This window comes from Schistocerca piceifrons, chromosome 1 (assembly GCF_021461385.2).
Source record: "Schistocerca piceifrons isolate TAMUIC-IGC-003096 chromosome 1, iqSchPice1.1, whole genome shotgun sequence".
NCBI classification, from domain to species: Eukaryota; Metazoa; Arthropoda; class Insecta; order Orthoptera; family Acrididae; genus Schistocerca; species Schistocerca piceifrons.
This window is the reverse complement of record NC_060138.1, coordinates 879612448-879638147: the sequence shown is the minus strand read 5'-3', so window position 1 is coordinate 879638147 and position 25700 is coordinate 879612448. Positions and strand designations below refer to the sequence as shown.

General features: G+C 43.3%; 1 protein-coding gene across 1 annotated transcript in view; it reads right to left on the bottom strand.

The window, feature by feature from the left end:
* Positions 1-25700, bottom strand: part of LOC124716520 (WASH complex subunit homolog 1-like) — a 312571-nt gene that overhangs the window by 28452 nt on the left and 258419 nt on the right. The gene's annotated exons all lie outside the window — the stretch shown is intronic.

Genomic DNA, 25700 nt, shown 5'->3' with positions numbered 1-25700 from the left:
GGACCGTAGCCCAGCTTCATGGAGACGGTTGCGAATGGTCCTCGCCGATACCCCAGGAGCAACAGTGTCCCTAATTTGCTGGGAAGTGGCGGTGCGGTCCCCTACGGCACTGCGTAGGATCCTACGGTCTTGGCGTGCATCCGTGCGTCGCTGCGGTCCGGTCCCAGGTCGACGGGCACGTGCACCTTCCGCCGACCACTGGCGACAACATCGATGTACTGTGGAGACCTCACGCCCCACGTGTTGAGCAATTCGGCGGTACGTCCACCCGGCCTCCCGCATGCCCACTATACGCCCTCGCTCAAAGTCCGTCAACTGCACATACGGTTCACGTTCACGCTGTCGCGGCATGCTACCAGTGTTAAAGACTGCGATGGAGCACCGTATGCCACGGCAAACTGGCTGACACTGACGGCGGCGGTGCACAAATGCTGCGCAGCTAGCGCCATTCGACGGCCAACACCGCGGTTCCTGGTGTGTCCGCTGTGCCGTGCGTGTGATCATTGCTTGTACAGCCCTCTCGCAGTGTCCGGAGCAAGTATGGTGGGTCTGACACACCGGTGTCAATGTGTTCTTTTTTCCATTTCCAGGAGTGTATGTTTACTTTAAGAATTACTGTCAACTGATTCAAGTTTTAATTTTTGACTTCCCTTATAGAGGTCATGCTTAAAATAGATAATTCATGTTACTAGTGACATAATAGGCTTTGTGAGGGATGGGTCGCATTAGCAGAGTGTACTGCTGCAGCTGTAGGGAACCGAAGCATCTAAGATGCTGAATATTACCGAAAGTGGACTGATAAGAGATGAGGAGGTTCTCCACAGAATAGTGAGAAAAGGAACATGTTGAAAATTCTAATTAGAAGAAGGAACAGAATTATAGGACATGTGGTAAGACATCAGGAGTATATTAGATGGATTAAAGTTTTACAGGAAGACGAGTTTGGAATATATCGAACAATTAAATCATAATCAAGGACAATGGGTGTGAGCGTTAGTCTGATATGGAGAGATTGTCACAGGAGCGAATGTCGTGGCTGGTCGCAACCGATATGAAAGCTCTGCGGCAACTGATTTTCACTCCTTTTAGAAACGACCCTTCGACATAAATGAGTTGCATCGGTGTAAGTAGGACATCAAAATACCTCAACAGCCAGTTTCTCACACATAGAAATGTTTTAATTTACGTAAATTAGCTGAAACATCAATATGAACGCATCGATTACTTTCTTAACGGACCAAATCTGATTTCAGATTCGTACCTCACAGATCAAGTGCTGTCGTTTGAAATACACATCAATAATATTCCAGTCAACATTAATTTTGGAAATTTTTTGGTAAATTTGTTTTCTTTCCGTTTCATTTAGTACAGAGTGGTCCATATGAGTGGCACCACAGTTGTAAACTGAAAACAAATATATAAATATGAATTTAAACTGTAGAAGTATTATATGGGAATGGGACGAAAACCTGTGAGGCTGTGCTACCAACATGGCGGCCGTCTTTTAGCTACAAAACTCGTAATTTTTAATTAAAAAGGGTGGGGTCATATGGGATAATAGACTGGCACAGAATTACACAAGGAAAACAATGACGTCTTTCGTTTGAGTATTCCTTTATTTATTCCTGAGCTATGTACAGAACAAGGCAATTGCTGGTAATAGCCCATAAAGGCTACACAATACCTTTGACGTGGTAGTCAGCAAGATTTAAGGCAGCTGATATCTGTTTCACCCATTCCTCATGCATATTAACACATGTACCAAAATGCTAGCACAACACGAACAATGCGCTCCCTTAAGTGTGTAAAATTTCTTCACTATCTTTGCCACTGACGTTACATGTTCCCGCAGCTAGAAATGTAATGACCTAAAATCAAGAAACATGGAGACTGTTTGATTGTACCTCTATGACCTACCATTTCCAGAGTAGGTGGATATCTGCTATGCCTAGCCAGTTATCCCATAATGCAGTAAGACACCTTGAAATTTAGAAATGTCCAGTCTTCAAAGACTAGTGGCGACAAAACCTCTTCGTCTCCAACTATCTTCGATCCAGTGAAGGTTAGTAGTAGGGTAACCTTTGTTCTTGCACATTTCGTTAATGACGTTTGCGTACTTTCAGGGGCAAATATACATTTGACGACAAACTTGATTGATTTATGAACCCCTCTCCCTCCCCTTAACCTATTATGATCCTCTGGGGATAATCCGCCCTTCTGAGGATGCACTCACTCCTCCCTCTCCCCACCACCTCCCCACCCCTCTGGGAAAACCCTTGCCAATACAAGCACACCTTTGATATCAAATTATTTGACTGATTAATTAAACTGATAAATTAATTACCACCACTTTCCTCTATTTGAGATCCCCCAGCCCTATCTACCCTCCTTTACCTGAAAATTGGCAGGAAAAAGACTCAGTCTATGCTGGGGAGGAAGGATCTCACAACAGAAATTCAGATCAATGTCAGCTACATAGCAAGTTGCACGTGTTGTATCTCTCTTTTATTTGGTGAGAAAAGCTCATCATTCTCTAGTGTTTTGGGAGATGCAGGTCTTGTGAAACACATAAAAAGGAAGTAATGAAGTAGGTCACTTCTTTTCTGCTCATACAAGAAACAGTGCCACAAATTCTACATCAACATAACTCACTGCTAAAAATCTTCCAATCACATTTTCACACCAACCACATGGCAGATGTGCTGGCCACTTCATGTATTCCTGCACACGTAGGTAGGGCGAGAGTCCTGCACACAGCGCTGGCTCAAGAAGTGCACAGACTGAAAGTCACATTAATCTCTGAACAAAGTGTCAGGTAGTGGCAATCCACTGCATGACTGTGGTGACAGGTTAGAGGTGGTTGGAAGCATTAGCTTTCCATGCCATAAAAAACAGACCTGCTCTGATTATAGTGCTACTCATTGGCGGTGGGAATAATTTATCGCAAGAAAACATACTGATAAAGACATAAAAATTTCATAAAGATCACAAAAAAATTTGCCTAACACGTATATTGCAAATAGACTCTATAAGACATTCATCCACTAACAGCTCTCAGCAAATGCATGGTGCTAGAAAAATAATTGCCTTACTGTACCTCTCTGGGACTGTTGTGGGAACACATCTGCTTCCCACAGTGTGTGGAAGTCTTGTGCCCAGACCCACAGACAACTAGTGAATGATGACATAAAATCGGTATAGTTTGAGGAAAAAGTGGTATGCGCGAAAAATTGATGTGAAATATGTAAAATCATGAAAATCTAACAAAATTATGGAAATATAAAATTAGAGAAAAATGCCATGAAAAGAGTACTAAGGAAAATTAGTGAAATTGCGAGCTCTGGAGGAAATTGGACTGGTACTACATAATCCACACCTTAATGGTGGAAAGAGGAGGCATTATAGAGACTTGGTGCCAAGACAAAGCGACCATATTATCCTGTACATGTGCAGTACAACCTAACATCGATCATGCCTTGTGTGTGCAAGGGTAAGATTACCAGGAGCGGTGGTAAACTACAGTAAGACTATTACATCTCCTTTGGCTACTGATTGTGGTGTTTATTTCCTCATAAGATGTCTCTGTTTCTTTGCACACATTGTCAGTTGCCAGCAATCATTTAATACGACTGTTTTGAATATATAATAATTGGGCTTGAACTCTGTAAACATCAGGCATCATACCCCTCCAAAACCAATATAGTGTTTGTGTTACAAAGAATCGACGTTTTCTTTGGTGTGGAAGGTAGTTGTTTTATCACTTTACAGTTTGTCACTGTACTTTACCGGACAGGAACTTACAGGAAGAATGTATATGCACTGGAAATATATTTCCTTCGTTGAAATATTAACAGTGTTGCATTCTATATGACTAAAGGTCGAAAACCACGCAGCTCTAGCATTATAGTGTGTTTAAGTGCAGAACCGTGTAGCCCTTGGAATGAGTGTAACTTCTGAGATGAGATTCCTCTTTCCAATACCTTCTTGCTACAGGGTCCAGACACTAGAACAATACTCAGGAACTGGTAAAACAACTGATTTAGGTAAAGTGTTTCAAACTCCATCCATTTGGATCCCAATCATGCATAAACCACACATTTCTTTTTCTTCTTAATCATCAGTTACATCGTCAAAACAGTGTCACATATATTGTACTCATATCTGTTATAGACCAATAAGGAGTGCTGATTTCCTCAGTAGGTATGCATATAGAGAAATCATGTGTACTTATATGGGGCCATGAGTAAGATTGGAATGGAACAGTCTTCACTGAATGGTAGTTATGGCACTGGGACGAGAATGCCGGTGTGAATCACTGGCGTTGTTTGGTTGTGCCAGTGCAGAACACATATTATGCTCCTTCGAAAGATGAATGTTGGACTGTTTTGATTAACTGCTCTATTTTTCATATTTTGCATTGTCTTCCACAGTTTGTCAATAAGAAACATCGCCTATGGCTTTTTTTCTACCACCCTGTGTGTAATATGGTATCAGTTTACTTTGTGCTGTGCTATGTCCAGCTTCCTGTGATACGCAATGGATAAAAAGGTGTTAATGTCGATTTAACAGCTGATGCAGACATCAAAGTCATGGTAGAAAAGAAAACAAAATGTATGGCACTGTACGCACCTGTTGCCATACACTGCTTGGCTGTGTTACAGCGACACCACAATGTATGAAGCTGCTTATGAAGCTATAACACAAGAAACTTCCATCACAAACGATAATCTGTGAGATACTGTCTTATTCCAGTACAGGCGATGAAACTTTACATGGGTCTATGAGAGTGACTTTGATCACTCATCACCTGCTCCACTGAGTCAATATTTGTATATTAAATGGGATCACAGCATATGTGGACAGTATTTATTTTTGATTTTTCAGAAGAGAGAGACACAGTAAAATCTCATCGAGTTCTCTACAGGGTGACATTAGCAAAGTGCTATTACAGTGCATGGTATGGAACTTGAAAGTTTGGTTGCATGTAGTTCATAGTTTTCCTCTGTTGGATGGTACAAAATAGAGAGGAGAGAGAGAGAGAGAGAGAGAGAGAGAGAGAGAGAGAGAAAGGTGTTTGGGTGATAGACACGAATGCACACTGAGAGATGCCGATCTCCTTCTGACTGCAGTATCTGTAAGTAGTTTGTAAATGCACCGCAATGCAGTAGCAAAATCATTGTCCTTCTTCCAGTTCCCATATGATGTGAAGTCTTCCTAATTTTCATGATAAGAAACACCACCATAACTGCTTGTACTGTCTTTTCTACTACCTTATGTTTCAAGAGAAAGTGTCATTTGGCGCTGTCTTTACACATTGTACACAGTTGGCAGAGCTATGACAACATACTCCCATTTCCACCGAGTGGTCAAAACACGGACCTGTCACTGTAGCTTAGCTTACACTGTTTCTCCATGGAATTCAGAAGGTGGTAGATATAGTGCTCTCCGACTTCCGCTCAGTTCCTGCTTATGTAGAAACGATCACATCGACAAAGCTACAGGGAGGGCGGGGCAGCGAGTGAGGAACAGTTATAAGATAGAGAGAGACTGTCTAAAATCACACTGGAGTTTTTCTGTATGAGGTCCTTAGCAGAAAGGTTCGAGAAAGGTGATTCGTTTCGAAATACGAGAGTGTTACGATATTCACCAGTAGCTGTAATCATTAAAAGACATCTCAACAGGATGCAGCGCAAGTTTGTGGTTGAATGGAGAGACTTGATTCCAAATCGCAGACAGCGTTTCTACCAGAAAGCGTAACATTATAGATCTGAAAAGCCAGTGTATTGGTCATAGGATTTTGTACATTTCTTATGACTTCTCTCCAGCGTTGCATTTTTTAAGTGATCCTTCACATAGCACACTATATACTGTATTTGATCATCCTCTCCCGCCTATAGGCCCATATTATATCGCGGAACCTCTGTCACACTGTCTGAATTGCTTCAAGTTGGAATGCTTTACAAATACTGTTTGTTAGCGTGAGAAATATCTAGCAGCGGCATGAAAAAGTTTCAAATATCATCTTAATACCACGTTCCTTAGCCGAATCACTTTCTAAATTAGGTGAAAAGTGTGATTTTATTCCGAGCTTACGCCGCCAGCGACGTGCATCCGCCCTTTCGGTCTGTTAATCCCAGCCATCACTGTCTATATTCAGTGTCGTGGTATTTGTGTGGAAGATCACTTCATTCGGAAACAATACCGTACCTTGATATATGAAGCATGTATAGTTTTTAACATATATATTGTAGCGATACTTGTGTGTCTCTGAAGAAGTAAAACAGCATTTTATGGAGGGTGGCGGTAAGATAGTCATTGCGATCGTGATTTTAAAAAGCTGGTCGCTTATAAGATGATGACGTTTCTCTTCCTAAGACACACTGGTACCACTCATAGGAAAATCAAATGGAGCATGTCCATCCAATTGCGGAATTTTCGCTCAATATTGTTTGATGCCACCAGCTTTCAGTTATTGGCGAAGTATTATTACTTAGTGGGCGATGTGTGATATATTCACTGCGATGAGCCAACTTATAAAATATGCATTTGTGTGTAAGGTTAAGGTGGTCAGTGTTCCGATATGTGCAAAGAAAATGACTATGACGGGGTATAAGGGAGGCATGGATTTTACATGGAAAACTGAATTCAGTGTACCTTTAGCCATAAGGGCGATGAAAGATTTTACGGGGAAAGTTATGTCCAGTTATAAGAAGGATATAGATTTACATGGGCAGTTGATTTTTCCAGAGACACAACCATCAGGAGAAGGTATTTCTGATACTTCGTTCATTGCTAAGTGTCACCTGATCCAGGCCGCAATGGTAATAGTTAATTGTAATTTAACAGATAAATATGTGACTTGTTTCCTGGGAGGCCTCTGCTGGCTATCTGGGTGTGTGGTGGAGGCAGACAGTGAACAGATGAAATTGACATTTCCGTCAATCTGCAAGCCATTGCTGAGTCCTCTGAATCAGTCAGGTGGATAACAGGGATGCATTTGGTCTAATGGTGTTGCACTCTAGACTACTAATAGCAAACTAATACTCTGTGTGTGTTGGGGAGCCTTCGTGATTGCGTGGGTTGCGAGTATTCTCTGACTTTTATGTGAACATTTGAGAAGGTGCAATATCGATCACTGACAAGTGCTGGTGCTGGACATATTGATAATATCTGAATTCCTGCCACTTGGGTCATCCTGTACATCCTCCATGAGTGGGAAGTCCTCTGTGGTGGGCCAAGTCCAACTGCAGACAGGGCACCATTGCTGAGACATGTGTCTGCGGCAGCAACTAGTGGTGTGCAATGTCTGGCCTGGGTCACTGTCTGTGGACACTGAGACACGAGCAAGTGGGATGTGCGAGTGTTTCAACAATGTCTGACATCTAACTGTGGTAACTACTGCTACAGAATAGAATGTGGTTTTAGGGTGGCAAGGAGACATTTTCGTCTATGTGTGTTTGCATATGTTAATTCACTCACAATCAGGAAGTATCCACTTGAGAGGAAACAGAGGTGGTTTCCCAAGTATTGAATATCAAAAGGATGAAAACATCTGCTCTGGGATCGCTGGACCGCTTAGGTGGCGATGCTCAAGGCACTCCCTGTGTGCATGAAGAGTGAACTACTGCTCAGTATTCATCTGGCTGCCTTTGTGACTGCATGTTTTAAGGGTAACACATGAAGGAGAGTGCTTGGGTTCTGAAAGATCTCTGTGTACAGTACATCTGATACACAGCAAGTATTCTTGAAATTTAATTACTTGATGTACTTTCATCTGCCTATGAATCTGAGGATGGACCATTTCACTCTTTGTGATGTGATCATGAGTCAGTAGGGGTGGGGGAAGGGGAGAGAGAGTGGTGAAGATTTTCTCAGAAGGGTGGATTATCCCCAGAGGGTCATAAATCAACTAACAGTACAACAGGTTAAGAGGAGGGGGAGGGGTAATAAATCAATTAGTTTGCCCCTGAATATATAATTGCCCCTGAATGTATGCAAACTGCAATTAGAAAATGTTCCAGAACAGATGTTACCCTACTACTAAGGTTGACATCTGACCAGTATCTGTGATTCTGTTTATTTACCTCTCCATACACATACCAATTAGCTTTATCTGTAAACAATACACCTTAGGGAAAACAACAGTTTCATTTCAGCTTGCACTCCACCCATTCTGCAAACTGAAAGCAACCATCTGAATTGTCCTTGATGAGATGTCGTAACATTTGCCTCTTAGAAGGATACCCTTTATGTATGTCCATAATTTCCATTATTGATGTACAGCTGATCCCATAGATGCAGCGAGGATTGTGCTCTGGGGTCTTATCAAATGGTGCCAGAACAATAGTTGATGTTGATTCAGCTGTAGCCGTTTCTGGTCGTAAAGTTTTCGGTTCATCTGAAACAGAGCCCGTTTCTCGGAATTTCGGAGGAAATTCGAACTCTGCAGGCAATGTGTGATTGATGGTGAGTGTGGGTAGTGTTGGCTGAAATCCAGCGCGATAACATTACTCTTCTGTTCTGATATGAAGACGATCTCAATGCGTTTGGCTTGTGTTAACGCCATCAGCTTTTACGCCACGTGTTTGGAACAAACATCAGTTATAACTGGAAAGTGAATAAAGCTACGCTCAAACGAAAGACATCATTGTTTTTCTCGTTGTAATTTTGTGTGTGTTCGATACGTCACATGACCCTCTTTCAATCTGAAAATTACGATTTGCATTCATGATGGTGGGTCAAATGAAAACCTTAAATTTGTAATAACAAATTGAAATTTCGCGCCGTTATCGTGTAAGTTGGTAAGTGTGCTACAAACAGCGTGCAGACTGGCCTGTAGGTGGCAGCCTAGTGCAGATGCACACATACCGGCGCAGTATCAGTATACAGATGGCCGCCCCACTTGCGACTTGCACCAAGGAAGAATAGCGTTCTGTTATTCGGTTTTCGCGTAGTGAAGGTGTGAAACCTAATGAAATTCATCGACGAATGAAGGTTCAGTACGATGATGCATGTTTGTCCCAGCAGCAAGTCTACGAATGGAGTAGGAAGTTCGCAAATGGTGTGACTTCAGTGGAAGATGCTCCTCGTCCAGGTCAGGCACAACGAGTTGTGACTCCACAGAACATTGCAATAGTTGAAGCCATAGTGAAGGAAAACCGCCGAGTGACACTGAATGACATTGCAGCATGTTTGCAAATTAGTCATGGGTCAGCACATCACATTGCGCATGATGTGCTCCAGTTTCACAAAGTGTCTGCAAGATGGGTGCCAAGGCAGCTGACTCCTGAAATGAGAGAACGACGTATTGATGCTTGTGAAGAACTTCTTAGGTGCTTTGAACGAGAAGGTGATGGCTCCCTTGCAAGAATAGTTACTGGGGACGAAACATGGGTTCACTTACACCAACCGGAAACGAAGAGAGCGAGCAAGGAATGGCGCCATTCCTCATCACCAAAACCAAAGAAGTTTCGAACAGAACCATCAGCAGGGAAGGTTATGCTGACTCTCTTTTGGGACGAAAAAGGCGTCATTTTGGATCATTACGTGCCTCTAGGGACCATTGTCACCAGTGCATCATACACAGATTCCAAAAAATCATCTGCTGCGTGCAATCAAATCAAAGCGACGTGGATTGCTGTCAGCAGGTGTCCTTTGACAACATGACAATGCAAGGCCCCACACTGCCCGTACAACAGCTTCAACAATCACAGACCTGCATTTTGAGTGTCTTCCTCATCCACCATACCCACCAGACCTTGCCCCAAGTGATTTCCATATGCTAGGACCACTCAAAGACGCAATGGGAAGAAAGAAGTTGCGTTCTGATGAAGAGGTACGCCACGCGGTGCATGTGTAGTTCCACAGACTACCAACAGAATTTTTTTCTAAAGGAATATATGCACTTTGAAAGCGCTGGAGGACTTTCATTGAGCGTGGAGGAGATAATGTTGAAAAGTGATACAGCTTTGTACCACTTCTGCACAATAAGTAATATTTAAAAAATATTTAAGGTTTTCATTTGACTCACCCTCGTACTTGACTTAAACTTTCTGTTTATCCACTTGATTTTGTTTTAGAGAGGTAGTTACACACCTACGTGATATGAATGCATGCTGAACGTGCAGTTTGTAAGGAAATTCCATTTTTTTTATGACGCACAGAACTCTACAGTAAACTGACCTTCAGCCCAAATTAACAAAAGAATTTTCATTTATGTCGTCGTTATGATATATGGCTCATTCGACGTTCTAACAAAGTGACAAGTCACAATGATAACAGAAGCTGAAGGTTGGCAAAGTGTATTAGTCTGTGCTGGGGGGGGGGGGGGGGGTGACACACAATGTGTGTCACATGTGTTATGTCAGTGTATTTGTATGTCGCAATTGTTCAAAAATGGTTCAAATGGCTCTGAGCACTATTGGACTTAACTTCTGAGGTCATCAGTCCCCTAGAACTTAGAACTAATTGAACCTAACTAACCTAAGGACATCACACACATCCATGCCCGAGGCAGGATTCGAACCTGCGACCGTAGCGGTCACGCGGTTCCAGACTGTAGCGCCTAGAACAGCTCGGCCACTCCGGCCGGCTGTCGTAATTGTATGGAGACAACACTAATTTAAGTCTTCTTAAATTTTCGGGAAATGTCGTTTGTATTTTGGGCGACAAGTGGAAAAAAAACAAATTTTTTCCAGTATTTTTTCTTTAAGTTATTTATTGGGAACATAAAAGCGAAATAGCCTCAGAACTTCAAGCAAAGCCGCTGACTTGCTGTTCTATGTTAAACTACGAAGTGAGAATCAAAAAATATTTAAATTCGCAAATGCTGCTTATTTAATGATTTACATAGTCACATTTCTGATGGTTCGTGTATTTGTGAGGCAAACCTTAAATAAATCATAGCTTAGATGTAAAATTAGTATTATCTGTATATAGCTTATATTGTTTAAGTCACAATAGTTTCTTATTTCGTCCTTATGCCGCACGAAATTAGAGATACGCTCACTAAAGAAAAGAAAGCCGCATCATCTGACATGCATTTATATAAGTACATTACGTTTATGTTTCACGTTCGTTGGCATTATCTCCGCCCAGTAGACATTTCAGCAGAAGCTATAGCTGTCAGGCGCAGTTGGCACCAAAACCACTCTTCCTTTCAAGATACATTAGGTGTAATTTATACCTCGTCGCCGACGGGGCATTAAACCTGAGCTAAATTGAGGCAATGAAAAGAAAAGAGGCTAGCTGCGCCCTCAGCGCGTCTGTTTGTTTTTGCTGGCGGACGCCGCTGCTTGCAGGCACAGTTGGCGGCTGGACAGCCTTCGGTGTCGTCCGCAGGCGTGCCAGGTGCCGTGGTGTGGGTGGGGCGGGGGTGGGGGAGGCTGCGGCCGCAGTCCTCTGCAGCAGCCCGGGCCGGGCCGCTGCTGTGCTGACGTCAGCGTGACGACAGACACCCGGGGCTGCGAGTGCGAGCCGGTGCAGCTTGCGCGGGTTAGGGGCCGCCGCGAAACCAAACAGCCAGGCGCGAGAGGCCGGGTGGCCAGATAAAGCTGGCCTCTCCGTTCACAACTGTGTAAACGCTGCTAAAGTGTTTATATAGCTCCAGCGAATGCATCTGGAAGGTTAGGCATGCCGTACACAACCGATATTTCTGTAGCGAGACATCCGCAGGCAACGTGAGAGGAAAAAGGGGTCTTCACATCACTGTTACACCTACCACAGAGAAAAAGATGTGTGGGAAGAACTTAGTTGTTAAACGCATGGGGAACGTCTACTGTTGATAAAAAAAGCTACTACGAACAGAAACACGATTGCCAGAGACGAAAATACCTTCGAATGTACCTGTAACTAACATATCATGACACAATCGGGTTGTTGTTGTTGTGGTCTTCAGTCCTGAGACTGGTTTGATGCAGCTCTCCATGCTACTCTATCCTGTGCAAGCTTCATCATCTCCCATTACCTACTGCAGCCTACATACTTCTGAATCTGCTTAGTGTATTCATCTCTTGGTCTCCCTCTACGATTTTTACCCTCCCTTGATGCCTCAGAACATGTCCTATCAACCGATCCCTTCTTCTGGTCAAGTTGTCCCACAAACTCCTCTTCTCCTCAACTCTATTCAATACCTCCTCATTAGATATGTGATCTGCTCATCTAAGCTTCAGCATTCTTCTGTAGCACCACATTTCGAAAGCTTCTATTCTCTTCCTGTCCAAACTATTTATCGTCCACGTTTCAATTCCATACATGGCTACACTCCATACAAATACTTTCAGAAACGACTTCCTGACATTTAAATCTATACTCGATGTTAACAAATTTTTCTTCTTCAGAAACGCTTTTCTTGCCATTGCCAGTCTACATTTTATATCCTCTCTAGTTCGACCATCATCAGTTATTTTGCTCCCCACATAGCAAAACTCCTTTACTACTTTAAGTGTCTCATTTCCTAATCTAATTCCCTCAGCATTACCGGACTTAATTCGACTACATTCCATTATACTCGTCTTGCTTTTGTTGATGTTCATCTTACACCCTCCTTTCAAAACAATCGGGTAACAGACGAGAATAGGTGAACACGAACGATTTTTTAACTAAATAAAGCTACTAAAATTTTTGCAGGTGGCAGACAGCGTCAACAAAATAAAGAAAGTGAGCACATCAAACAAAAAAAGTAATCATCCCCTGCAGACATCACGATAATACAGTGTAACATCGCCTCTAACGGCGATAATGGTCCCAATTCAGAAGAAAGACCGCCAGTTTCTTCAGTTCATCATATCCAGCTCAGGCAACTCATTAATGATTAGATCCCGTAGAGATGGCTAGTTGCCTGGATCTTGACTGGTACGTTTCATCCTCTGTTAGAAACATTTCCAAACAATTCCTATAAGATTAAGGTAGGGAGATGGAAGACAGGAGTGTCCTCAACAGACGCATCATGAAGACGTGTCAGAAACGGCAACAGTCACAAAGAATCTGTAAATAAATTTCCTGGTTCCAGTTCATAATAATTGAATGTGTGCGCTCAAGTCATGGTATACAAAGAGCCTGGAAAGTCACATGAGCACCTCCGACCTGAACTACACCCTCACTCACTGAAGGTTAAGCGCTCCGTTGGATTGTTGCGTTGGTGCACTTGATGGACTATCATCCGATGACACGAAAATGTACACACCTGCAGTCATCTACTGTCCTATCTCTGTACCGAGTGGGATGTCGAAGTGGCTAGCACACTGGACTCGCATTCGGGAGAACGACGGCTCAAACCCGCGTCCGGCCATCCTGATTTGGTTTTTCGGTGATTTCCCTAAATCGCTTCAGGGAAATGACGGGATGGTTTCTTTGAAATGGCACGGCCGACTTCCTTCCCCATCCTTTACTAATCCGATGGGACCGATGACCTCGCTGTTGGTCCCCTCCTTCAAAAACAAACCACCTAGTCCTATCTCTATGTTGTTCGGCCTACTGAAGACGTAGCAGCAGTGGCCTTTTGCGAGGTACCGAACTCCAAAATCTCTTTGGATGGTTTCTTTTCATAAGGTTCACTGGGTAACCGATTGAGATGAACTTGCCTTTCAATGACAGCAGCATTTCTTGCCGGCTCACCGAAAGTACTCACTTGTTACGTAATAACTATGACAACTACTCTTACGACGTAATACACGGCTGCTAGTAGTACATGTTTCCTTGTAGACACGCAGAGCAGTCCACATTGATACGCGAAGAAATTGGACAACTTCATTCACGGTGACGTCATGGGCAAGTCGAAAAACTTAACTCCTTTCTGCCATTCAGTCAGGTAGCCACATCGACTCATGTTGTTGCCCGTGTTCCATGCAACTATCACATGCCAATTACTTTACTGCCATAACGTATATTACTGGTGGAAGGTCACGTGACTGCCTGGTACCAGTTCCCACCTCTTCAAAGCGACAAGGGGGCTTATTTTGTCTGGTGAGCTTATTTATACAGTATGCCAGAATCGAATACTGAACGAATGAAGAGTGAAAAGTGACATGTAACTTCATCTCTTACGTTGATGTTTGCAATTTTTACATCGACCTCAGCTCCACCTGCAATACGACAGATGGGAGCCCAGAGGATTCCAACTCCACTGGAGCATACTGTGTGATGTTCCGTGTGCAGGGTTGCCAGGTACGCCGATTCTGGTGGTACTGCCCCGATTTTGTTGTTGTTTGGACATGCCCGAAAGAACAGATACCATGCGTTCATATAATTTGGTGGGCCTAGCTGGGCAGTGGATCCACTTTCTCCAGTGCGGATGCACAAATACGTCCGACCTTCTGTGGGAATCTCAGACAGCGAACTTGGAGGAAATGGACAGGGACTGAATCCTGCCTCGGGCATGGATGTGTGTGATGTCCTTAGGTTAGTTAGGTTTAAGTAGTTGTAAGTTCTATGGGACTGATGACCTCAGAAGTTAAGTCCCATAGTGCCTAGAGCCACTTGAACCATTTGAACCACTTGGACAGGGACTACGGATATGTGGCGCTTGATGAGTGTGTGAATAGGTCGAGAGGCGTGCTAAGATAGTTCACGCAGCTGCGATAACGCTGTGTCGCGGATGGCGCAGTGGTTTATGCACCTAGCTAGTAAGCAGGAGATCCCGGGTTCGAATCCCGGTCCGGTACACATTTTCACTAATCGCCGCTGATTCCACGAATCCTCGTTGCAGATGACAGCAGTGATCCCATCCCTTTCCTTTCTTCCCCTCTCCACCTTTAATTTACTCTTGTGAGTGTAATTGATCTTGGAAATGCTGCTCTTAGTCCCAAAAGACTTGCACGGAACAGCCTCTCAGAGTCCCAAGTTTAAGTTGACCGATCAGCTCCCTAAATATGAATCGCTCTATGACGATGATCAAGTGCCAATTTAGGACAAAAAAAATTCTCAGTCGGTTGAGGTCGACAGGCTTCGACCGACAGTCATTTGTTTGTGATTGCAGCCAACGTTACCTACATAGCTGACAGTACTGTGTGAGGTAGCCATTGTCTGATTTGTTACTATGTGTTGTTGTAACTCATTTCGAATGTTTCCTTTCCTTGCGATAACTGTATGTTGCAGTTACTATCTTTACCAAAAATGGCAATACGTAGTTTCGATTACGAACATCATTTAACAGATTTTTACCTCTGACTTCTGCTCGCGGAAGCAGCTGTAGCTAGTTCACCCCGCACGGTGGCGGTGAGTGTGGGGGCAGGCGTTGCAGTCAGCTTACATTGAACTCAACAACGAGTCAGAAATCGACTGAAACAGTTGATTATTGTTACTTACGGTGAAGCATTTTTACAATATTGGATTCGCTGTCAGCGGAACTGATGAAGTACTATTGTGAAAAAAGGAGGAAAGATTGACATTGAAAACCAAATTTTATGAGGAATGTGAGGAATGGTGTACGGTTTAATCATGGCTCCACAAAGGAAAAGATGATTAGCTATAATTCCCGCTGTTTTCTATGCCTCTCGTAGTTTTAGTATGTCTCACTGTGGCGAAATTGATGTTAAAAACACACGTTAAAAAAGTCGATTTTGTTCAGTTTAAAAATTTCATATTCGACAGAATCCCTACTTTGGTTTGGAAAAACCTGGCAACCATTTCTGTGTGGCTGCACTAATTTGCTTTCTCAATTATAGCACGTTCACTGAAAGTGGAGGAATTAAATTTTGTCTCGCAGGTACCCTTCATCGCCCTCGCTCGCCATAAACACACAGTGAGCTATCAGGCGATCGCGATCGAGGTCAGTCGCAGAAGCTGCTATCTGTAACAGATGTACGATCATCTACTCGGCAAATGTGGTTGTAGATAACGCAGGATGTTCATATGCCATCAAAATAATTGAAAATAAAACAGTATTAATTTTTGTTAACCGCGATGCGTGGCATTAAATAATGACATGATTCACATGCACTGAGATCGTTTTTTCGGCGAAGAAATATGTATAATTCACATATCTACCGCAATCTTGCGGCAGCGGGTACAACGTGTGTAAATACTGATTGGTTCCTTCTCTTTGTCCCCCTCCTTTCCGTTGTTTCCTATTCCATTCGCGGATGGTGCACCTTACACACGGTCGAATTCCTCCAGTGGTACCCTCTTGGGCAACATGTGAGATATAAGTTGTTGGAGTAATTAGTATGTTTGGTGACTCGTGTCGGATCGCAGGCTGTTGGAATGTTGTGAGCGAAGCGCTACGCGATTTGTTAACAACGCCTGGCAAGAATTTCATTTCGATGAAAAATTCTCAGAAACTTGAGAATGATGGTTTTGTTAGCCACTGTCTTAGTGGGCAAATTACAATCCTTTAGGATTTGATGAAACTCAATTTGACGTTGTCCTTCACATACATAAATTTATGGGTCCAAACATTTGAGAATTGTGGCTGATTACAGAAATTGTTTGCAATCCTGTGGTCAAAAGATGTCAAGTTTTTCATTTATTTACGTGCTGTCCGTCATAGCTATTTAACAGAAGGTCAGTTGCCATTTTGGAACTTACGGTCATCATGTAATGTTTGTGCAGTACATAACGATTTTCTAACGACATGGCCAGGTATTTTACTCCACAGTACGCAAACAGCCTATAAACTGTTGTGTCGGTAGCTGGGCCGACACCGTGAAGTTGAGATGGCTGAAAAGGCAAGCTAGACTAACGCAGACGGGCGTGAAGTACTGGAACAGGATACGTAATTAATGTTAGGAAGAAAAGTACGGAGCAGGTTTAATACTTAACTTTACTCAATCATGGTGGTACATCGATCTTGACGATACACAGGAGACTTTAAGTACAAGCACTGTATGGCTAATGGCGCCTTGCTAGTTCGTAGCCATTAACTTAGCTGATGGCTATTCTGTCTCTCGGCTAATGAGAGAGAAAGGCTTCGTACAACTGGTCGGTAGCTAGGTTCTCGTACAACTGGAGCGAGTGCTCTCTCGTATCACGAGACCTGCCTTGGTGGTGGCGCTAGGTCTGCGATTACACATTGGCGACACGCGGGTCCGACATGTACTAAATGGACCGCTGCCGATTTAAGCTACCACCTAGCAAGTGTGGTGTCTGGCGGTGACACCACATAAACTATGTTTAGAGATTGTTTATGTACGGTGTCAATAAGAATTAACAGCAAAACGATTTTATACACACAAAAAGCGTTACATGTTACAATCTACTTGTTGCTATGAAGCAACAAGTAACGTGTCGATGTGGTCAGTGATGTATAACTGGAGGTGGGCCTGTAGATCCTTTGGATCTTCCGATCTGGGATCACCATAAAAACAATGTGTGCATCAACTCCGTTAATCCGACTGAAGAACGGAGAATTATAAGTGACTGGCAACAATTTATAAATTATTCAGAAGTGTTCGAATGAATTCGAAACTCATTTGGAAGAAGAGTACAGTATTGCATCTGTCTGCGCAAAATGCGTTTTGTTTAGCGGAAAAGCGGGTGGAACTTATCAAAGGCTTTCAAAGTGTCAAGAAACGCGGCATCGCCTTCTGCACCACGATCTATACCCTCCTGCATCTTGAGATTTAGCAGAGGAGGGATAGTTTCATACGATCAACCCTTGCGGAATCCGTATTCTTTTCCGCAGGGCAATCATTCCTCCTCCGAAAAGCCGGCCTGTGTGGACGAGCGGTTCTAGGCGCTACAGTCTGGAACCGCGCGACCGCTACGGTCGCAGGTTCGAATCCTGCCTCGGGCATGGATGTATGTGATGTCCGTAGATTAGTTAGGTTTAAGTAGTTCTAAGTTCTAGGAGACTGATGACCTCAGAAGTTAAGTCCCATAGTGCACAGAGCCATTTGAACCTCCTCCGAAAAAGTCTTTAAACTTTCGGGCAGTCGCCTTATATCTTGATACTAGAACACTAGGGAGGAGGGGAGAATGTTACATTGTTACTAAACGGTAGTAAATTTTACTACCCCATATTTTATTCAAAGGGCGCCACAATTTATGGTTAATGCACTAGTTAATTACAGTTCTACTGTCCCCAATGGTATGTCACACGTAAAATAAGTACAAAATGTCCTGTTTGACATCCTGTACTGACAATATTATGTTAGCGGAAGCCGCGAATTGGTACCAGCTGCAATCGTAAATTTTATGTGGGTTTAGTAATCTAGGGTTAACGACAGAATATATCTCTCGTATCTACATAAACGAACTTCGTGCCTATCACTTAATGGCCGTAAAATTCATAAGCAACGCCCATTAACGCTGTTGCCTTAACACTCCTGCATGCATAGTTCACAACCCGTAACGAGGCAGGTAATCTAGTTGCCTGTGAAATCCTGCACCTGCGCCTGGAATGTTGCTGAAACAACATGATGTAAGACCTCAGTTCACCACAGAGGCGAGCTAAATCTCCTCCTGCTGCGCTGCTTTGGTCCCCTTTGTGATCACAGATGGGCTCTGTCACAAGGAAGTTGGGCAGAGCCACTGTGGATACTCGTCGCTAAGCCCCTAGCGGTATTTTTTTTCCGACTGTTACAGACACCGAGACATAGTCCTCGCCAGTCGAAGGTCCCATGTGGGCCAATCAGCTACACCTACGACTAGCCGATTCATCCACTTGCTTCTGGTCTAGTGGTCGCTGCTAGTTTTGTCGATTCTGGGACTCACGTGGGACCCAACAAGAGAGTAACACCTCCAGGGTGATTTTATCCGGTCTATGGGGTCCCCGCGGGTCCTGCGTTCGATGCCTGCAGCGCGACGCGCATCCGACCGACAATTGGAGCAGCGGGCTCTACAGCATAGGTGCGCCTGCTGGTTGCGGACAGCTGTCGTCAAGCTCACGTCAGCAACGCCACCGTCAGCTGGTACTACTTCGCCAGGTCTGCGCTCTAGCCCGGTGCCCTCGCGCGCGGCTACAGCCAAACGCGTCACCTTGTGTAATTCTGAGGTAGCCACTGCTGCTTGGGTGTCAACGCAAGCCTTCGAGTCGCTACTACCAACCACTGTACGAACGTCTTACTGAATTGAACTTTCTGATTACTGGTAGTAAACAACCCATCGTTTTGCACACGCCATCCGAGGTTAGAGATCATCGTCCCAACAAATGATGGTGTCTGCACACCCGACACAATTAAAACTGGCAAGTATTTTGTGTACCAATTGCAGTTTACACCGGATTCTCAGCAGCAGCTTACACAGAATATTACTTACTGTTGACTCTATGCTTTCGTTTTTTTTTTACATGTTTTTCACAATTCCTCTTACAGTCCTTAAGAATTTGTGGAGGGTACTTAGTAGGTACAATTTTGATATGTAACCCATGTCCAGAAATACATCATTTCGATATAAATTAAGTTTGGAAATCGGATCAGTTTCAAATCTCCCCGCTTCAAGGTGCGCTATGTGATAACAGAACTGCACGACGCATGTGTCGAGAATGCTTTCCAAATCATCTCACTCCATCACATACCACCATCCTACTTTACCGACGGCTGCGAGGAACTGGTGCTTTCTCTACTAGGAGGGTTGACTGTGGCGCTCCATGGACCGTGTCTAAGGACGCAAGCATCGTTGATTCATCTTCTGCAACGAATAGCAGGCTCGCCACGTGGAGCAGCTCCTGTAGAGCACGCAGGCCGCAACTCACTGCTTCCTCTGTGTGCGCATTGTGAAGTGCGAGTTCTGAAAGTGGTCCAATCTTCAAACTTAAAACAAAGCCAAACAATAAATTTACGGACACTGGTGCGTTATCAAAACTTGATCTACTAAGCCCACTTTAGAGCCTTTAGAAGCTTGTAAGAGCAAGTGTGAAACATTCTATTAATTTCGGCGGCAGACTCGAAAATCAACCCATTAACTAGTGGCTGCCATCCAGTCGTCTTTGAACACAGTGTTCATTAGCAGTTTGTGTATCTTAGCTTCTTACTGTTGTTTTCTCTGTTATTCTTTCAAAATCGATTGACGTCACGTACATATATGGACAAATAAATGATTAAAACCTCAGAAAAAATGCACGATTTATTCAAGAGTAATATCTTCAAATATTGAGCAAGACAATATCGCGTTTGTCCATCTCTGGCCATTAAGCAGGCAGTTATTCGGCTTGGCTTTAATTGACAGAGTTGTTGGATGTTCTCCTGAGGGACATCGTGCCAGATTCTAACCAACTGGTGCATTAGATCGCCAGAATACGAGCTGGTTGGAGGGCCCTGCCCATAATGCTTCAAACTTTCTCAATTTGTGAGAGATCCAGCGGTCTTTCTGGTTGGGGTAGGGTTTGGTAAGCACGAAGAGAAGCAACAGAGGTGGCATTATCTTGCTTAAATAGCCCAGGGTGGCTTGCCCTGAAGGGCAAGAAAACGAGGCGTAGAATATCGTCGACGTACCGCTGTGATGTAAGGTTCCGAGGATGACTGCCACAGGGGTCCTGCTATGAAGTGAAATGGCACCCAGGCCATCACTCCTGACTGTCGGGGAGTATTGCGGGCGACAGTCGGCTTGGTATCCTACCGCTGTCCGTGGGGTCTTCGCTGGACACTGGGGCTCAGTCTGAAGCGCGATTCATGACTGAAGACAGTTCTACTCTAGTCAATGAGATTCCAGGCCGAATGTGCCCGATACCACTGCAGACTGGCTTGTTGATGTACAGACGTCAATGGTAGTTGGCGCAAGGGGCTCCATGAGTTCAGTCCCGATTTGTGAGGTGTCTTGTGGTCACTGAAGCACCAGTAGCACGTCGGATCGATGATAATGATGAACTTGGGTCTCTGAGTGCCTCTGACGATCGCTAGATCCTCGAGTGCTGTCGTCTCTCTTCCTACTTTGTGTTTGACCATATGTCATCCATTCTTGCCATCATCGTCGAGCAGTGGTATCGCTCCAATTCAAATGTCGAGGAATTCGCTGATTACTTCAACCAGCTTCTGTGGGCCCAACTACAAGTCCTCCCTCAAATGCTGACATCTGTGCACACTGTTCACGCGTCTGTCTGCGAGACATAGCTAATGTCGAACTGAGTACACAGAATGAAGTTCGCAAAGACTCTATGTCATGGCATCGACATGTCCCCTGTTTACCATCCTTACCAGCTGCGCAGCGAAATTGCCCTGCAGCACCACACATTCATCCATCATCCGCCAAAACTTGCCTTTGTAAGGTGGCTATAATTTCACACCTTACAAGCACTTATCTACATAATTCGTCGTGATTTAAAACCGGAATTAGGCATCATTTGATAGGTTGTACATCGTATATATGAATATTTAAAGAAGACTAGCATTGTCACGTGCACCTTGTGAACAGTTGTTAACGCTTACAGCATGAAAGGTGATGGACTGTGTTTATTATCAAAACGGCGTAATGAATGATTGCCTATATTAGCAGAGGTTGGAACGCCAGTGGAAATGAAACGGCAGGCGTAACTCAGGCCCTGGGTGGAAAAGCCCGCATAGGTGTGTTGGTCTGCTTAACACAGGAAGTATCCAAAGATGGACGGTCGGGGCACCTGAGCGCTGAAGCACAATACAGCGGCGGCCGGCTGGTTTTGTAGCGGTGCCGAAAGGATAAGCGGATAATACTTCGGAAACTTTGAAAATCTTGGACACCACAGAGAGGAACGAAGAAGCGTTACCTCAGAAATTACGCAGGCTGCGTTATTACCGAGGATTCTTACTCTGTGAAGCGTACCATTGTATGAATTCCTAATTAACCGGTACAGATATTTCCTCGGAAATTTTCCGCGCTGGACGACAAAAATCTAAAATATGGTTGGTCGGCGTTCAGAAGACTCTGTTGAGAGGGAGAATATTCCGTGGTTTCGAGAATATGATTCGCCTTCTGCAGTTACGAGGGAGGGGAGCCAAGCTTTGCTGGGAAGAAAGCGGTGGAGAGAAAGAGGTCTTCCATTTTGAGCGCCCATGTTTGACAGTCGCTCAGTATCAGCTTTTGTTGGTACAGACGGACTTGCTGTCTTTGCTCTCAGGAGATTTTATAGTTAGAACGGTTAGGCACTGCACTGTTGAGAACTTATACAGTTCTGGACTTCACCTCCGGGTAGGGACTCGTCGTTGAGTACACAGCGTTCAGTAATTGAGAGCACTTCTTCTGTCTATACTCACATTGAGACGTTGTCTGAATGCCGTCCTTGTGGTTGGGAGTTCGTGTTTCTTGTCTATAGAACACAGAGAGGAGAAGACAGTATTAGATTATACTAGTCAGAGGACCGCCTTCTGCCGTCCTAGTGTTTGAAAGAGTTTTTTATTTTGTGGCTGGAGTTTTTCCATCATCGCAGATGTGTACCAGAACCATCACTCAGATACACCGCATGCAGTACATACGGTTATATTGCTAATTGCTTCGGTTTATTAGGGCTAAAAAGTTAAACAGCTATGATCACGTAAGTTGTATTTCCACTGAGGTTGCTCACCACTGTAGATCGTCTTCGAAATTATTGTCTTCTACTGTCTGGTACGTAGATATGTCAGTTATCTCGCATTATTCATATCAGATCGCTTATCCATAAAAAGGGACAGATTTGGGCAATTTCATGAATCATTGTAATTAGGATATTCATTTGCACCTCTTTATGTCTATTGGACATTGATTTATAAACATTTGTAATATATAAAGGGATTTTAATCTACAATAAATGTGTAAGCCGAAACAATATTTATCATTTTGTAGTTACTAGTTCCCTTAAACATTCATTTATGTTCATGTAATTTATATATTAAAGAGCAAGAAGGAGAAAATAATATCACAATTACGAGATCCTAAGATCTGCTTCAGGGGGTAGTCACACAGGGCCAAATCTTGATCTTCGCGTTCAGTATTTTCCGTTGAGCACATTAATTTTTACAACCGCCTGGAGTAGCATCTTGGACCTTTTTGCGTTCTCCAACGATACCTGTACGAGTATCATTTTGTGGCCAATTTGCACAACTCCTTCGTGGTGTATCGTCTTTTTTGTTTTAGTGTATATGATATAAAGAAGGAAAGCCACAACTAAAAACCCAGATACGTCCCCGATGAAGGACTGCAATTGATGACTTCTGACTTGCTAGTTAGTGAAAATACCCTAAAATCACAAATATCGGGAACTCTCTTGATTCCATTAAGTTCTTTAGCTTGATATCAGCAGTGATTTTTGCTGCATTTGCCGCAAAACTTCTCGTACGCTCTCAGTTTCGTTTACAGCTCCGGTAACTGACGTTTCAAGATGTCGTAAAGCCCATCGAAAACGTACTTTCATTCATTTGTATCAAGGCACGCACAACTTACAACTAATCCGTTTAGCCACCATGTTATCGGGTAACAACAACATTAGAACAAAACTTTGTGTCAGATTGCTGCACAGAATGATATCCGACGTTGAAAGCTTAAGCATCCATCTCAGATATGACCACAATATATTTGCTGAAAATGAGGCTTCTTAAAATCGTTCAGTAACCTGTAATATCCTTAACAAAGAGGACGACGAAGTCATTTACGTCAGAGTACAAACTTAGGTTGGAGCAGGAGAGGGAAAGAAATCAGTCGCTCCTTGAGAAAGAAACCATTCTGGCACATGTCTTACGCGATTTGTGGAAACTATGGAAACCTAAATCAGGATGGCCGGGCAGGAATTTGAAGGCCTCTACACCAAGCTGGTTCGCGATCAGCTACGAATATAGCACCTCCAGTGGCAAGTGTAGTGCTGAAATCTTCTAACTTACTTGAGGGTTATTTTAATCTTTATTTTTTAGTTCCAATGGAAATATTATTAAAATTATCTGTCTTAGCATGTTTGTTTCATTCTTCCCATTACAACGAGAGAGCAGAATTACTGTCGGCGATGTGTTATTGTAGGACGTTTTGAGAACATATCTTCACTTTCCATGAAGACCCTTGTAGATCTGTCTGAATAACACTCTTCCCTTTGTTTACACTGAAGTTCACTTTTAGATTTTGAAATGTGTGCAAATTATAGTAAATTATTATTCAGTTACTACGTCTGCAAGATCCGATTGCTGGAAGTAGGTGGCAAGTAAACAGATGAAAAGATTTTATGGTGTTACTGCAGGCTCTTCGGTATGACTTACTTCATAAGCACGAATTCTTGCACATTCCCGCGCTACCGCGCGAAGACTGCTACAACTTTCTGGGGTGAGTGGCAACTCTATGCATGCCATTAAAGCATACACTCACCTTCCTCGATTCTTGGACAGTCGTTCCGAATTAGATAACCATTCCGCATTGCACAGGAACACCCACTCCATCAGAACTTGCGGCGTTGGCAAAACGATACTCAGTAACGGAGGTATTTTGTATTCTACAGAGATAGCGTACCAAGCTTCCTCGTCACCTATTTCTGGTACACTTTCTTGCGTATTGCTGGTTTGTGATGGATCTCTGTTCCTGTATTTTGATACTCTCTCTCTCTCTCACTGCTGAAAAGTGCGCAACTTGTAGCTGTTGCCATTCCAAATCTGGCAAGAATTGTGGAGGGACCTTCTTACACTCAGGCAATACATTGACAACACCTCTGATCTTCCGTTGCTCCTCATCAATAACTGCAGTCACAACGGGGGCACATTGCGAAGCTTCCCAACGAACCTGCTGCAAATAATGCACCCCATCTACTGGGTCTGCAGAAGGATCAAAGTCTTCTGGAATATCGTCAACAACGAAAGCTGTTTATAAGTCAGTTTAATAAGTCACGGATGCAAAATACTAACGCGAATTCTTTACAGACAAATGGAAAAATCGGTAGAATCTGACCTCGGGGAAGATCAGTTTGGATTCGGTAGAAATATTGGAACACGTGAGGCAATACTGACCCAACGACTTATCTTAGAAGCTATATTAAGGAAAGACAAACTTACGTTTCTAGCATTTGTAGACTTAGAGAAAGCTTTTGACAATGTTGACTGGAATATTCTCGTTCAAATTCTGAAGGTGGCAGGGGTAAAATACTGGGAGCGAAAGGCTATTTACAATTTCTACAGAAACCAGATGGCAGTTATAAGAGTCGAGGGACATGAAAGGGAAGCAGTGGTTGGGAAGGGAGTGAGACAGGATTGTAGCCTCTCCCCAACGTTATTCAATCTGTATACTGAGCAAGTAGTGAAGGAAACAAAAGAAAAATTCGGAGTAGGTATTAAAGTCCATGGAGAAGAAATTAAAACTTTGAGCTTCGCCTATGACATTGTAATTCTATCAGAGACAGCAAAGAACTTGGAAGAGCAGTTGAACGGAATGGATAGTGTCTTGAAAGGAGGCTGTAAGATGAATATAAACAAAAGCAAAACGAGAATAATGGAATGTAGTCGAATTAAATCGGGTGATGCTGAGGGAATTAGATTAGGAAATGAGACACTTAAAGTAGTAAAGGAGTTTTGCTAATTGGGAATCAAAATAACTGATGATGGTCGAAGTAGAGAGGATATAAAATGTAGACTGGCAATGGCAAGGAAAGCGTTTCTGAAGAAGAGAAATTTGTTAACATCGAGTATAGATTTAAATGTCAGGACGTCGTTTCTGAAAGTATTTGTATGGAGTGTAGCCATGTATGGAAGTGAAACATGGACGATAAATAGTTTGGACAAGAAGAGAAGCTTCCAAATTGTGGTGTTACAGAAGAATGCTGAGGATTAGATGGGTATATCACATAACTAATGATGAGGTATTGAACAGAATTGGAGAGAAGAGGAGTTTGTGGCACAACTTGATTAGAAGAA